The sequence below is a fragment of the Castor canadensis genome, chromosome 14, assembly GCF_047511655.1.
Source record: "Castor canadensis chromosome 14, mCasCan1.hap1v2, whole genome shotgun sequence".
NCBI lineage: Eukaryota > Metazoa > Chordata > Mammalia > Rodentia > Castoridae > Castor > Castor canadensis.
This window is the reverse complement of record NC_133399.1, coordinates 52,868,397-52,883,893: the sequence shown is the minus strand read 5'-3', so window position 1 is coordinate 52,883,893 and position 15,497 is coordinate 52,868,397.

Sequence of the window (15,497 nt, the reverse complement as noted above, 5' to 3'; positions counted from 1 at the left end):
AGGGTAGAGAATATTTAGGGACTTATGGTTAGATGAAAGAGGTGCTGGATTAGGGGAGGCCCTGTTTGGATTTAAGAGTGCTTTCTATGTATTTGGAAACCTAGGGGAGAAACAGGTGGGCCCACCAGGAGGAAGGCAGCCTGGGGTGTGCACCCCAGATCTTACCATCTCCACACACCCGCTCACCTCCAAGTCATCTACAACTAGGGAGAGTGTTAGGCATGCACCCTGTCCTGACAGCCAGAAGGCACTAAAAGTAGCCCCGCCCAACTCCCAAAGTTGGAGGCCACCTCCAGTCCCTCTGCCCTGTAGGAGGAGTAAGGAACACCTAGTGGGGAGTCACAAACCACCAGTTACAAATGGCCTCCCTTCCCCTTCAGGATGCTGACCTGCACACCCTATCCTTGGTTTTAGAATGCCCAGCATCCTCCTTATAATCTGTTTGAGTGTCACAATTCACAGGTAACAGAGGCTGTGGCAAAGTCACCTGAACATCCTCAACAGAGGAGACAGCCTGGAGATCAGTCCCAGATGATCTCCTATGGAGAGATTCATTTAAAGATTCACCCAACATTATTCAAGCCTGCTCCTTTCCCTCTGTTTCCATGTCTCATTGGGTGGTCCTTATGCCATGCATCCATTTGGACAGGTTTAAGGCCCTAAATGACCTTAGGTCACAACAATCCATAGTTGAATAGGTGAGAAACCACAATGACAAGTTCTATGCCACAGCTTTAGGAAGGGGGACCTAATTCATCATCTAAGAGTTGTAATAACCTCACATTGAAGATGATAGTGGATTATTAATTATACAAAGAGGCTAGTATATATGTTAGAAGCTGAATTGTGTCACCCCCGACAAATTCACTGTGATTTTTTTTAACACGTAGTGTTAGCGTCTTCGTGAAACAGATATCAAAGCAGCACTACTACTAGATTCAGGCACCTTGGAATTCTCCTTTTCTTTTTTGGGCTGCACGTAAAAGACTGGTAGTTGGGCTAATGCCCAGGCAGAACTGTGACCAAAAGTGCAGAATTCAAACAAGTGCCTCTAAAAGCAGTGGCAGCACAATCTTTGCTACCTAACTGCAGGAACTGTCCCAACTTGCAAGGTGCTAACCTGCTACATGCCCAGGGCGCATGCCCAGTTTTAGCTGCCTGCCAGCCCCTCCCCCATGGCCAGAAGAAACTGAAAGGCTCCCTCCTTCAATTCCAAAACCTAGAGAGTACCTGGACAAAGGAGTCGGTGAAAGAAGACAGAAATGGGAGGCTCAGCTCAACAGCAGAAGAAGGTTTATGTTGGGATAAACCTGAGAGGACTCTAGTCAGAGGGAGAGACCAGAGTGCCGCCTCTAACAGGCTTGGGATTGATGGGGCTGTGCAGGGTGTTTTTGGGAGGTGGTCTTCGGGGCAGGTGTGCGGGAGGTCACGGTTAATGCGGGTGTGTTAGGGAGGGGTTGCATCTTTCAGCTCTGGACGGTTGGTGCATCGCTTACTGGACACTGATGATTGGCTGCGTCACTTAAGAGAAATGAAAAATGACTGCGAGGAAACAAAGCAAAGTAAGGTCACGTCAGAAATGGCAGAGTAGGGGGCCAGCGGGTGAGCCTGGAGATGCTGCCTGGGTTTAGGATGACCTTACTTGCTGAACAGCTGGGACCCCGGCACAGCTGCCCTAAAGGGTACCAGGATGTAGGCTCCAGAGCACGCAGTGCGGAGAAGCACTCCCACAGTCACAGACGCCCTCCCTTCCCCGTCATCACGCCACACGCACACACTGTCCTTGCCTTTCCGGGTGTTCGCGTCCTTTCTAAGGGTCTCTCTGTGTCCTGCAATTCACTGGGAGAAATCGGATGTGGAAAAACCACCTGAGCATCCTGGACCCAGGACACACCTGAAGAGGATTCCAAGATAGCGGCAGATGGTGAGCTTCAGTTAAAGACCTGCCCCAGATCATAAAAGCCCGCCCTTTCCTCTCCGTGTCTGTGCCTGATTGGACAGTGCTCATGCTGTGCCTCCATTAGGACAGAGATTGAAGTCCAGAGTGGCATTAAATCTCACCAACCAATAGCTGAAAGATGTCAGAATGTCAAATTCTTTGCTGCATCTTCTGGAGGGAGAAACTGCCTTCATAACGGAACAGGTTTAAGGACCTCATATTTCTAATTGCAGGTTATGAATGATAGCAGGAGGCTCAGATATGTTATTTTAGCAGAGAGGAACATCAGAAAAAAACAGACTAGGCCTGAATCCTGATAAAGCATCAGGGAAGTAGGGATGGCATACCACAGTGATAAAACCTGAGGAGTCTGAATGTGAAGAAGGTCACATAGCACTGGGAAGGGGAAAATGTCATGTAGCACTAGGGTAAAGTAGCCTATAACATAAAATATAACTACATATGTATTAGACCTTGCTTTTTGCTTCTGTAACCTGCTTGCTATGGTAAATAAGGTGAGAAAACTTTGTTCTCAGGGCTCAGTCTTTGCACATGTGTCCCCAGAGTCTGTGCTAGCACAATAAAACGATGCTTCCTGCTTAATTGCCTCAGTGTCCGGCATCTCAGCCAGCAACTTCCTGCAACATTATGAGCTGAATTGTTTCCTTCAAAATAATTCATGTTCATTTTATGACACATAGTGTTACCAACTAAGTGAAAGGGACATCACAGGAGCAATATTTCTGGATTAAGGAACTCTTTAATTGCTCTTTTTTTGGGGTTGTTGGGCTAATGCCCAGCCAGTGCCATGCCTGAAATTCCAGAATCCACAGAAGCATCTCAGAAGGAGTGCAAACCACACTGCTGTGGACTACATGAACTGACCCAACCTACCTGGCACTAACCTGTTACTGGACACCATTTCTATGCCTCAAGTCTACCATGTCACAATCTTTACCATCACCAACTTTATGACATAAGATAAGTGTCTAGAGGCCTTCCATCTTGCTCTTTTATCTTTATCACTAAGACATGGACTCTTTGCATTCAGTGAAAACAGTACCTAAGACTGGACAACTGTTTGGATGTATGTGTGTCAAATTCATAAAATAGCACTACAGTTAATTGGTGGTGCCCTAATCTGACTCATATACTTTGCTTACAACAGGAAAAATAAAGGACACTGTAAGTCACCAGAGAACACAACGGTACAAACAGACAAAAGTTACAATGTAAAATCAATGAGCGAGATCTCAGAAGAAACCATTCCATTCAAAACCTTGATGTTATGTGAGTAAATGTAAAAACGATAAAATAAAACCAATATGAAAAATAGAAAACCCAAAACCTTGATAGTTAAGACTTATAAGAAAAATAAATGTATGCTATTAAATGACAGCATCCAGAAGCTTATACAGCCTTTTAGGATAAACAAAGGATTTTCTCTACAGCAAGTGTATAAGATGCAGTTGAATGACATCAAATTTCTCTAGCATTGAATGCATGCACTGCTATAAGAAATAACATTTCAGCGGTGTGAAGGAGGCTCACCACTGTAATCCTGGCTACCCAGGAAGCAGAGTTCAGGAGGGTTGTTGTTGGAAGCCAGTCAAAGCAAATAATTTGAAAGACCCTATCTCAAAAAAACCCATCACAAAAAGGGCAGATGGAGAGGCTCAAGGTGTAGGCCATGAATTCAAGTCCCAGTATGAAAAAAAAAAGAAAAAGTAAAGGAATGATATTTCCTATTGGAATAATGCTTCTCCTTTGGACAATGAGGAGAATGAGGTCTAGCTGCCAATAAATATGTGACATAATTTGATATACTTTGCAATGTAACCATTGACTTTGTGAAGAAAAACTCTGTTAAGACTTCTGACTTCTAAGTCTTGGAAAAGTTCTGGAAGGGAAGTGCAGCTTACTGGTACATGGTGAATTGGGGAGATGTAACTAAATAGTAAGAGGAATAGCAACATCCAGACTCTTTGGACTAGTTTAAAGTGAATTTAATATAAGATCTGTGATTTTGCATTTATGCCAATTGCCAGGGAGTAGAAAGGAATGCAAATGTTATTGGAACCTGGACTGTGTGTCATTCAAGTTGTCAAGCCCTAGAGCAGAGTCCATAGAGTCCCAGTATTTGAATGTGTGGCTTGACCTCACCCTAGTACTCTTTAAGCCCTGCCTCTGGAGACCTTTCTGCATCCACTCTCATCCTCACAGATCACAGGTGTTGGTTGGTAATGTGGTGCATTAATGGTTTTAATGTGGCAATTTTGGGGCAATATGTATAAAATGTTCTCAGATAGTTAATCCATTTGAGATTCACTGACATGTCCCTCAGTATGATTCTGGGGAATCATGTAGGCACTCTCCAAGATGTAACACAATGTCAAGCTTTCAAAGAAAAGAGATTATCAAATATTTTATTTTTGGTATAAACTCTAAAGATGGAATGTTGTACACTTGGCCATCTACTGTGCTGGGATCCCTATGAAAAAAAATTTTGGTGGTGCTTGGGTTGAACCCAGGGCCTCAGCTTGCTTGGCAGGTGCTCTACTATTTGTGCCACTCTGCCAGACCTTTTTGTGTTAGTTTTCTTTTGGTATTAGGGTCAGAATTCAGGCCCACTGATTTCAAAATGTGATCCTCCTGTTCTGTCCCTGATTATGTAGGTTTACAGCCCTGAGCCACTGGTGTCAGGTCTGTGTTAGGCATTTTTCAGATAGGGTCTTTCTATTTGCCTGGGCTACCTTCACACTGTAATCTTTCTGATATCTGCCTCCTGAGTAGCTCAGATTTCAGGTTTGAGACACAATCACCCAACTTCTTCATGTATTTCATTTCCCATACCGGAGCCATGGTCAAATTTTATGAGCAGGTATTTCAAAGGAAAAGCAGTGTCTGTACTGTAATGATTACTGTTTCATGAGTACATCTTCCTAAAGAAAGGTATTTGGAAGAGAAACCACAGGTGACCTTGGTGCACATCCTAAATTCATGACTTATAATCCAGTGTGGTGTTCCTATTCTTTTATTGTCCTCATCAATAAATCTTTTCTTCATGTTAGTGACTGTGGAGAAGTACATGAATGTAGAAAGAAAAGTGATGACAAAGTCATAGAATGAATGACTGCAGAACAGAATAATTGGAATTTCTAATGAATAAGATATCCTGTGTCTTCGCAACTTTTCTTCTCTATACATAATGCATGGTATTTAAGGAATTAGTGATCTTTTCTGGTGCCTGGACCTTGGAATGGAGATTTCATTTTCCCTTCAGGCTATCATATCGGTTTTACAGATTTCTGTCCTTCCACTCAGACACCACACATTGAAGATATCAATATGCAACCACAGACGTATATGCAGTAACAAATCACCTCCATTGAAAGAACAGTGGGTTGCATGTCTTCATGAATACATTTCCTGGCATGCCCTGAAATTATATTAGTGTGCCTGAGAGAACTCAACTGAAAAATAACTGCAAGTCTAAGTAGAAGGCAGGGGGCCCTGCTCAAGTGGAAGTGAACAGGCCTAGCAAGTGTGAACTGGAAGTTCAAAGTTTTGGCATCAAAACTGTAGAACTGAGTGTGAGTGACCAAACAAACATTTTGACCAAATTCAATATGGAGACAAGGACCTATCATGGCAATACTTAGGAACTGGAGGTAGGGGAATCAGTACTTTTAGGTACCTGGGCTCCCCGTTGTGTTTTGTGATACCCTGGGCTACATAGGAAGATCATGTATCAAAAACCAAAGTAGCATGGCAGTGGTGGGTCAGGAGTAATATCCCAGCTACTCAGGACACAGAGTTCAGGATGATCATGGTTAGAGGGAAATCCAAGCAAATAATTCACAAAACCCCATCTTGGGAACTCCAAACAGAAAGCAGGGCTGCAGGTTTGGCTCAAGAGGTAGAGCCCCTGCCTAAGAAGCATGATTTCCTGAGGTGAAACCCAGCAAAAACATCAGTAAATAAATAAGTAAATAAGAATTAAACAAGAAAATGTGGGGCATGTTCTGGAGCAAAGCTCACCCTAATTCTTAAATATCAAGTACAGCGGATAGTATTAGCTCCACCTAAGTTTCATATTGTGGCACAAGCTGCTCTGAGAGGCTCCAAACCCACACTTCAGGCTGTTCTACAAGAAGGGTCCCAGGGGCTGCTATTCACTTGAAACACCAGGAACATTTGAATGGGCAGGGAACTGGTGGTTCCCACCAGTAATCCTAGCTAATTTGGAATCAGAGGTCAGAAGAATTGCAGTTCCAAGCCAGCTGGTGAAAAGAGTTAGTAAGGCCATATCTTCAAAATATCTAACCCCAAAGGGACTGATGGAGGGCCTGAGGTGGTAGAACACTTGCTGAGCAAGTATGAGGTCCTGAATCCAAATTCCAGTATTGCTGAAAAAAAAGTTTTTGAAGGGATCCCAGCACACTAAGTAGCCAGGAGTACCACATTCTATCTTTAGAGTTTGTACAAATAAAATCACGTGTGTTATACTCCTGCTTTTAATTTCAAACACAAGTTTGAAATTGTATAATGTTGGAAAGATGGTGCCTACATGATTCCCCATAATCCTAGGGAGTAACTCATCAGTGAGTCTCTAATGCACTAACTTTTTGATTATACTGAGAAGTCCTGAAACTGTTGACTGGTATTGGAGCATAGCCATGTCCCTTGGGCACAACCAGGCAGGCTGCTGATTCCTCCTGGATAACTGATGAGCACTCTATTGTACAGCTCCATGAAGATCAGTGTGGGACCATTTGATATCTTAGTTTCCTTGGGCCAATTGCAGGTGCACCGCATCACCAGCCATGACCTGTGCCACTGTTCCAATGACAGTGGGTGCAGAATTTCTACAAATGCAGCAATTAAAGGGTGACAGTGTGGGGCTAGGACCCGCATTCAAATATTGGCACTCTTATTGACACTGCCCTTGGGTTTAAGCTCTTAAATAACACAAATTCCAGATTCCAATAAAATCTGCCTTGCTTTACAACAAATTTGCAACTGGCACAAATCCAAAATATCAGATCATAGGTTTATTTTCACTCTGCACTAGTCAGTATGAGGCTGCATGTTGCCTCTGCTCTTACTTACCTGTTTTACTTACCTGTCCCATGTACCCCATGTACCAGTCAGCCGAATCTTTGTTCCAGAATTGATGCAAGATGTACAAATCAACAGTCTGACCACAGAACTTTTTCACAAAGGAGTGATAATTGTACCAAAAGATATCAAAGTGTTTCACAAATTTATTCACAGCTGTGGCTTCATTCATATTCATAGTCCAAGAGAGAAACAATATTCAAATAATAACTATCATTTATTTTTTGTTTGTTTATTTGCAGTACTGAGGTTGGAACTCAGAGCCACTCCCAGCAGACCCAATTGTGTGATGGGAAATTTCAAGATAGGGTCTCGAGAACTATTTGCCAGGGCTGAAATCGAACCCCACCCTCCTGATCTCTGCCTTCTCTGTAGCTACCATTACAGACATGCGCCACAGGCGCCTGGGTGAAATATTTCTTACAGCAGGGCAGGCTTTCAAAGCTAGAGAAATTTGATGTCATTTCTAGATTTATATATCCTTCCTGCGCAGAAAACTCTACCTGTCTCAGAAAAGGCTATATGAGCTCTGAGGGCTGTCACTGAATAGCACAAAATTATTTTCCTCAGAATATTCTAACTGAATGGGTCCGGATCTGCGTGAGGAAGCAAACACCCAAACGGTGACCGGAACACTTCTTGACGCTTAGCTTGCGTCACAAAGGTGGCCATGATAACGATTGTGACACACTAGACTTGCAGCCTAGGGATGGCGTCCTGTAGAAGGTCAGTGCCAGGCAAGTTGGGCCACTTGGTGCAGCGAGGCAGGACTGTGGTTTGCTCTGCTTCTGTAGGCGCTGATGGGGATGCTGGGATTTCGTCTGCAGCGCTGTCAAGCCATTAGTCTAACAATCTGTCTTTCACCTGCAACCATAGAACAAATTAAAGGTGCCTAAATCCAGGAGTATTTCTCCTATGACGTCTTTTTCATTAGCTACTAACACTATGTGTAAGAAAATCCACGTGAATGTTTCAGAGGGCTCAAATTTCAGCTTACAACATGTAACAGCGTCCTCCTATAATTCACAATCCGCTATTATATTCACTACGAGGTTAGTACACCTGTGCTATGATGACGCTAGGTCCTCCCTCCCAATGCTGCAGCCTCAGTCTTGTCATTGTCACCTCGCTCAGCTATGCAGCTTTGGATTGGTGGAATCTTATGTCAGTCAGGGTCTCAAGCCCTGTCCAATTGGAGGCACAGCATGAAGACTGTCCAATAAGACACAGAAACAGAGGCAAAGGGGCGGGCGGTTTTTAACTGAAACTCTGTCCGAGAGCATTTGGGTATTCTCTCCAGTCTGCTTCCTCTGTTGAGGATGTTCAAGTGACATTGCCACATCCTCTGACGCCCTATTAATTTTGCTGGTGGCCTACACCTGTAATCCTTCCTACTGCAGAGGTTGAGATCAGTAAAATTACAGTTTGAAGCCATCAGGGAAAAATAGTAAGACCCTATCTCAAACATACCTAATGCCAACAGAATTTAAGGAGTAGAACCGCAGATCCAAGAATCACGTTCAAATATGGGGACTCCTCTCCGATCTGTCCCTAGGCTTGACTAATTGGATGACCCACAGTACAGACTCCAAGACAATCTGCCTTCCTTTACTACCACTGGTAAACTGGCAGAAATCCAGAATCTCAGACCTTACATTTATTTTCATGTAACACTACTCAGGATGAATCTGTATGTTGCTATAGCTCTTACTTAACTGTCCCAAGTACCCCATGGACCAATCAGCTGCACTGCCCTTCCAGAAATTATTGAAGAATTGCTGGTCAACAGTATTCCAGGGAGTTTTTTCACAAGGATTAAGGGTTACACAAAAAAGGATACAAAACTATTTTCATGTTCTGAGTGCTAGAGAAATTTAATGTCATTCATACTGTCATGTAGTCGCAGCAGAGAAAATCTAAGTGTCTCCTAAAAGGCTACATGAACTTCAGAAGGCTGGCATTTAACAGCATATTTTTATTTTCCTCATCATTCTGACTGGCATTACCCCCTACAAGCCATCTTTGATGTGCAGCCAAAAAAAAAAAAAAAACAAAGGGACAATTTAAAGATGCTTTAATCCAGTAATATTACTCTTTTCACATGTGCTACCTGTAGCCGCTAAAACTGTGTGTTAAAAAACCGAAATGATTTTTTAGGAGGGACAGGATTCAACTCATAACCAATACCAGACTCCTGCTATAATTAATAATCTGTAATCATCTTACATTTCAGTTTTGTTCACCTGTTCTATGATGAACTAAGTCCTCCCTCCCATATCTCAGCTATGCAACAACTGACTGGTCCGACCTAATGTCACGCAGGTCCTCAAGCAATGTCCAATTGGAGGCATGAGATGAGCACTGCCCAGTCAAACCCAGACACAGAGGGACAGGGGCAGGCTTGAATAATATTGGGCGGGTCTTTAACTGAAACTCCCTGTCAGAGACCATCTAGGAAATATCTCCAGGCAGCTCCTCTGTTGAGGATGTTCAGGTGGCTTTGCCTCAACCTCTATCGCCTGTTGAATTTTCAGACTTAAGTAGATGATAGGGAGGATTCCAGGCACCCTAAAATCAAGGATAGGGTGCAGGCATCAGCATCCTGAATGGTAGGGAGGCAGCTGTAGACAGCAGTTTACATCTCCCGACTATTTGTTCCTGAGTCCTCCTACAGTGCAGCAGGATGGGGATCACCTCTAGTTTGGGGGTTGTGGAGAGGATGACCTTCAGCGCCTTCTGTCTGTGGGAGGGGCTGTCAGGACAGGGCGCGTGCCTAACGCTCTCCCTAGTTATAGATGACGTGGAGGTGAGCGGGCATGGGGATGGTAGGATCTGTGCTTCATGAACAACCCAGGCTGACTTCCTTCTCTGGGGCCCACCTGTTTCGCCCCTAACTTTCCAAACAATGTAGAAAGTAGTCCTAAACGCAAAGACCACCACCCCAAGTTAAGTGCCTCTTTCCTCTAATCATAAATCCCTAAATATTCTGCTCCCAACCCACACTCCCCAACACCAACTTCTCCTTTCCACAGCATTATCAACTACTTGTTTCTCATGTGACATTTCTAACAGACAGTATTTCATCATTTTTCCTTTTTCAAAGGGTGCTTAATATTTTACTGTTTATGTACATATCATATGAGAGGAAGTCAGAGAAGAATCTCTTGACCTTTTTTGTTTTCTGTTTGCATAAATTTTACTTCTGTTTTTTGTCCCCTAGGCTCTCGCTCCTAATCAGAACATTTGGGTCATCTGGCAGTTCAGTTCTGACCCAAGGCTACAGATCTGACTGTCATGAGGTGCCCACAGCTGCCCTGTGTCTGGTCTTGGCACTTCTAATAAAACAGAAGCTCCTGAGACCTCACCTGAGGAGCAGACTGAGGTATTTGTTTGGATCCTGTAAAGTAGCTGAGAGGAATCTCAGTCTATACACTCATGTCAAAGTCACTTTACTTTTTCTGTTTCTTTCTTGCTATGAGTAGTGCTATACTTAACAACACTGTGATACCATCTTGCACATCCTAATATCCACTATTGGCATGAATACCTAGAATTGTGCTGTTAGAATCATGTGACAATTCAATGTTTAGCTTTTTGCAGAACCTTCAACCCATTTTCCAAAATGGTTGTAATAAAATTTATTCTCACTAATAGTTTACCAGAGCTCCGTTCTTGGTATGTCCATGCCCTCTCAAACACATATTATCCTTTAACTTCATATTTTGGAAGGAAAGTTGGAATTAGTAAGAGGACTGTGATTTGATTACAGGTCTTCATTCTTGCAAAGCTGGCACTCTACCCTTTGAGCAACACCATCAGTCCTGGTTGCTGTCATTGTTTTGGATGTGTGGTCTCCCTTACTCTCTGGCAGTGTTGGTCTGGAAGCTTAATTCTACAGATCTCAGATCTCAGTCTTTCCAGGAACTAAGATTACAGGGGTAACTGGCTCCTCAACTTCATAATAGCCATTTTGTCCTCTGTGTTCAGACTGCAGGTGTTCTGCAGTTTGGTGCAGTACATCCAGAAAGCAAATTTCCTATAATCCAGGCTGTCATGTAGTCACTGGAGGCCAGGTGCTATTGGCTCATGCCTGTAATCCTAGCTAATCAGAAGGCAGAGATCAGGAGGATCAGAGTTTGAAGTCAGCCCAAGCCAATAGTTTGTGTGATGCTAACTTGAAAAAACCCATCACAAAATAGGGTTGTTGCAGTGACTCAAGATGGAGGTCTTGAGGATAAATCCAAGTACTGCAAGATAAATAGAGCAGTCTCTGGAGGACTGTGCCATAAACCTCTTAAGGGATCTGTGCTTCCTAATAGTCTCTACATATGTAAATGCTACAGTGACTATATTGAGGTCCTCATGTGTATTGTTTGAGATTGGCAGAACAAATTGAATGTTGATTTCATGTGGCTAATAGGAGGAAACTTACATCCACATATTTCTTTCATGAATATTGTGTGTATTTTGAATCTTTGGTGTTTATTATTTCAATATTATACCATAATAATGTACATTAGTGTCAGGAAAAAATCTCTCCTCCTATTTTTACAATTGAGCAGTTTCTAGGCTAATTTCTGATACACATGCATTCAGCTGAGTTTAGAATATGTTTTTAATTTCTTTATGAAAACTGACATTTTTGTTTAAGGAAACAGTGAGTTTCCCTGTGACATTTGCATTTATATCTATATCTATACCTATATCTATATCTATGATAACCTGAATAAGTCCATCTCCTCTACACAATGGCTATTATTCAGAGGCTATTATTCAGACCAGAGCTGGTGGAATACCCCTGTAATCTAGCTAATTCGTACTCAGTAATAGAGATCAGGATGATCATGGTTGGGTGGTAGTCCAGGCAAATAGTTCTGGAGACCATGTCTCAGAAATGCCCAACACAAAATAGGGCTGGCAAGTTGCTCAAGATGTTGAGTGTCTATCTAGCAAGTATGAGTTCTTGAGTTCAAACACAGTACAACCAATATAATAAGAAAAATGAAGAGGCAAAGAAAAAACTGTGGAGAATCTTGGTTTTTGCCTTATCAACTCCCTATGAATCCTGGATAACAGCTCAACAATGAACCAACTTGGTGGAAATCTCTTTCAAGAGGAAATTGAATTTTAATTCTTTTTCTGACCTCATCCTAGGGAAGTACATATGCATGACCATGTAACACCACCACTTTGTTATCTGGTTTGAGGGGACTCATGTATGCATAGTGCTGTCCTCTCCCTGTGCTAAGTGAATTATCCACCCTGAAAATACTTTTGAGTAAGGGTTAAAAAATTATGTTCCCAGTCTTTCTCACTTGAGAATGATTCTGTGTGCTTGGCATTCTTTATTGGGCACATTGCCCAGGGAAGGATTCATTTCCACATGTGCCACACCTTTCCATGCTCATTTGATGTGGATGTATTCTCTCCTCCACACTGTATAGAAGTCTATGAATTCATTAAGAGAGCAACTTGAAAGGAGGTGCATTTTTATTTACATCCTGGTATATAGGCAGAAGCATTGTCAGTGCCCCCTATAGGTCCTATTCCTGCTGGGGTTTGAGGCCAGGGTTTTGAAAATTCTGGCCATGAACTTTTACCACTGTGCTATATCCTCAATCACAACATCTGTCTTTTGTTTGGGTTATATAGTCTATTCAAAATTGATGTTATTTGTTACACCTTTAAGAATATGAAACTTACTTCCACATAATTCTTCAATGAATATTGTGTGTATTGTGATCCGTGATGTTTATTGTTTCCTTTTAGAGTCTGATAATGTGTATTACTGCAGAATTGACTGTCATCAAGTGCCCAGAGCAGGCCTCTGTCTGGTCCCTTGGCCTTTCTACTGAATGGCAGCTACTGGGAGCTCTCTGTACAGCAGCCTGAGGTGTGGGTTTGCAGCTTGTCAGAACAGTTAGGAGGAATATCTTACTATACACTCATGCAAAAGCAAGTGTCTTTTCCATATATCAGCTACTGTCAATAATGCTACAATGAACATCAGAGTGTGATCTTCTGATATCCACTGTTACTGATTCATAACCAGAATTTTCATTTTTGGATCATCTGGCAGTTCAACGTTTAGTTTTTTGAAGAAACTTAAGCTATTTTTCCAAAAAAGTATGAAAATTTATTCTTACCAACTGTTTCCCAAGGCTCCCTTCTTGCAGTACATGTCTTCACAAACAAAATTTATCCTCAAATTAGTTTTGGAGGCATGAACGAGGGGCAAAGATTAGGGCTTCATTTTTGCAAAGAAAGCCCTCTACCACTCGAGACTCAATTTCAGTCCACATTGCTATAGTTATTTTGAAAGAGGTCTTTTCCAAACAATTTGGGAGGAGTGGCCTTAAATCTCAATCTTCCCGATCTGAGCCTACAAAATACCTAGGATTACAAAATTTCACTCAAGTGCCAATCACCTCAACTTCTCATTAATTACTATTGTAACAGCTGTGCTCAGGCTGCAGGTGGTCTGCTACTTGGTACAGAACATCCTGTGGCAAAGCTATTAGAACCCAGGCTGTCAAGTAGCCAGTAGAAGACTCTACTACAAACTCTTAAAGGAATACACAGGGATCCATGGTTCTTAAGCCTTTTCTACCCACACAAATGCCAGTGTTCCTATTTGAAACTGTTATAACAAAGAGAGGCAGAGTGGATAAAGTAATATGCTGGAAGGGGTAAATTGAAGTATGATACACTGTAAGAACTTTTGTAAATGTCACATTGTCTTTCAGGACAACAATTAAAAATAAATAAATTAAAAAAACCATTTGTTTTTCTTCACTCCAGGGAAATTAGCATGTGCCCACTCTGCTTTGCTCACAGAGTTTGGAGGATTAGGATTCATCCCTGGAATGGAATGTGCTACAACTGAGACTCCCCAGACATTGACAGACTCTTTGCATGAGGAACTAATTGATCTGGAGTTGTCAGTGGGATGATCTGAGGAGGTCCTGGGAAGTGTGGATCTCCAGGTCAGGCTTGTAGAAGTCTACTGGTTAGGGGTAAAGGACAGGTGGGAACTTTTTTTGTTCTATCCACTTCTTGCAGCTAGTTAAATAGAAGCTCATTTGTCAGCTGTTTTGCTCAACTGCTGAAAACAACTGACAGCCAACTATGCTGGAAATCTGTTGCACTGGCAAAATGGGTTTTAATCCCATCATTCATGATACTAGGGATTGAATCCCGTGGAGGGACATATGCCTGACCTTGTCACACTACCACATTTCTGTGGTATGGAGAGAACAGAAGGCCCAGTGCTGTCCTTTCCCAGTGCTAGGTGAACTATCCACCCAAAGAGCACATTTGATTCAGGATGACACATCTATGTTCCCAGTTTTCTCACTTCAGAGAGATGCTGTGTGTTTGGGATTCTTTTTGGGCTCATTGGTCAGGACAGAATTCATACCCACATGTACCTCAATTTCCATGCTCAGTTGATATGAATATTTTTCCAGCTGCAATGTAGAGAAGTCTCTCCACTCATTGATGACTTTGACAGTGACTTGAAAGGAGTAATGTTTATTTAGCTTATCCATACCTGGAGGGATAGTCAGGACCTTGTGCAACAGATGGTGGTAGTTGAACCTAGGGCTTTGAACATTCTGGAAGTGTACTCTTGTCAATGTGCTATGCCTCAGCCACATCATCTGTCTGTTGTTTGTATTATTTAGTCTATTCACATTGAGAGTTATTTTTATATGGTATGTAATTCAAAATTTATGTGAACATACATTCATGTGTGACTATTGTTTGTATTGTGATACCTTGTAGATTATTTCACTATTATGACCAATAATACACTTTACTACTATGTAATAACATGTTTCATACTAAATTCACAATTTTCCTTTACAAACATGTGTACATATGAAATAACAGATACGTGAGATAAGGATATGAAAATAAGTTGGTACTTAATACTATTTGCTGTCCTGATATATAAAACCTAGAGAGAGTCTGACTCTAGAATGTACCACATACTTTCTTGTTTATCTCTTCTTTTTGTGGTACTGGAGATTGAACTGAGGGCCTCTGACTTGCTAGGCAGGCACTCTACTACTAGAGTCACTCTGCGAGCCCTATTTGTTTTTGGTGTTTGAAGACAGTGACTGGTGAACTCTATATCTGGAATGGCCTCCAAATGTGACCCATTTGATCTCCGTCTTATGAGTGGCCATGTGGTATGAGTCTCCATTGCACTGCTTCTTGTGTTTTTGAGACAGGACCTTGCTATGTAGTTTAGGCTGTCATTGAACACACCATGTAGCTCAGGCACCTGAAACTAGTGATCCTTCTACCTCAGCTTCCTGGGTGTTGTGAGGACAGTCCTCTGTCTTCATACAAATTTTGGTAAACCCTCAAATTAATTTGTGTGAGACACTCAGTTCTACATAGTTTTTGATGTCTTTGGATGGTACTTGGC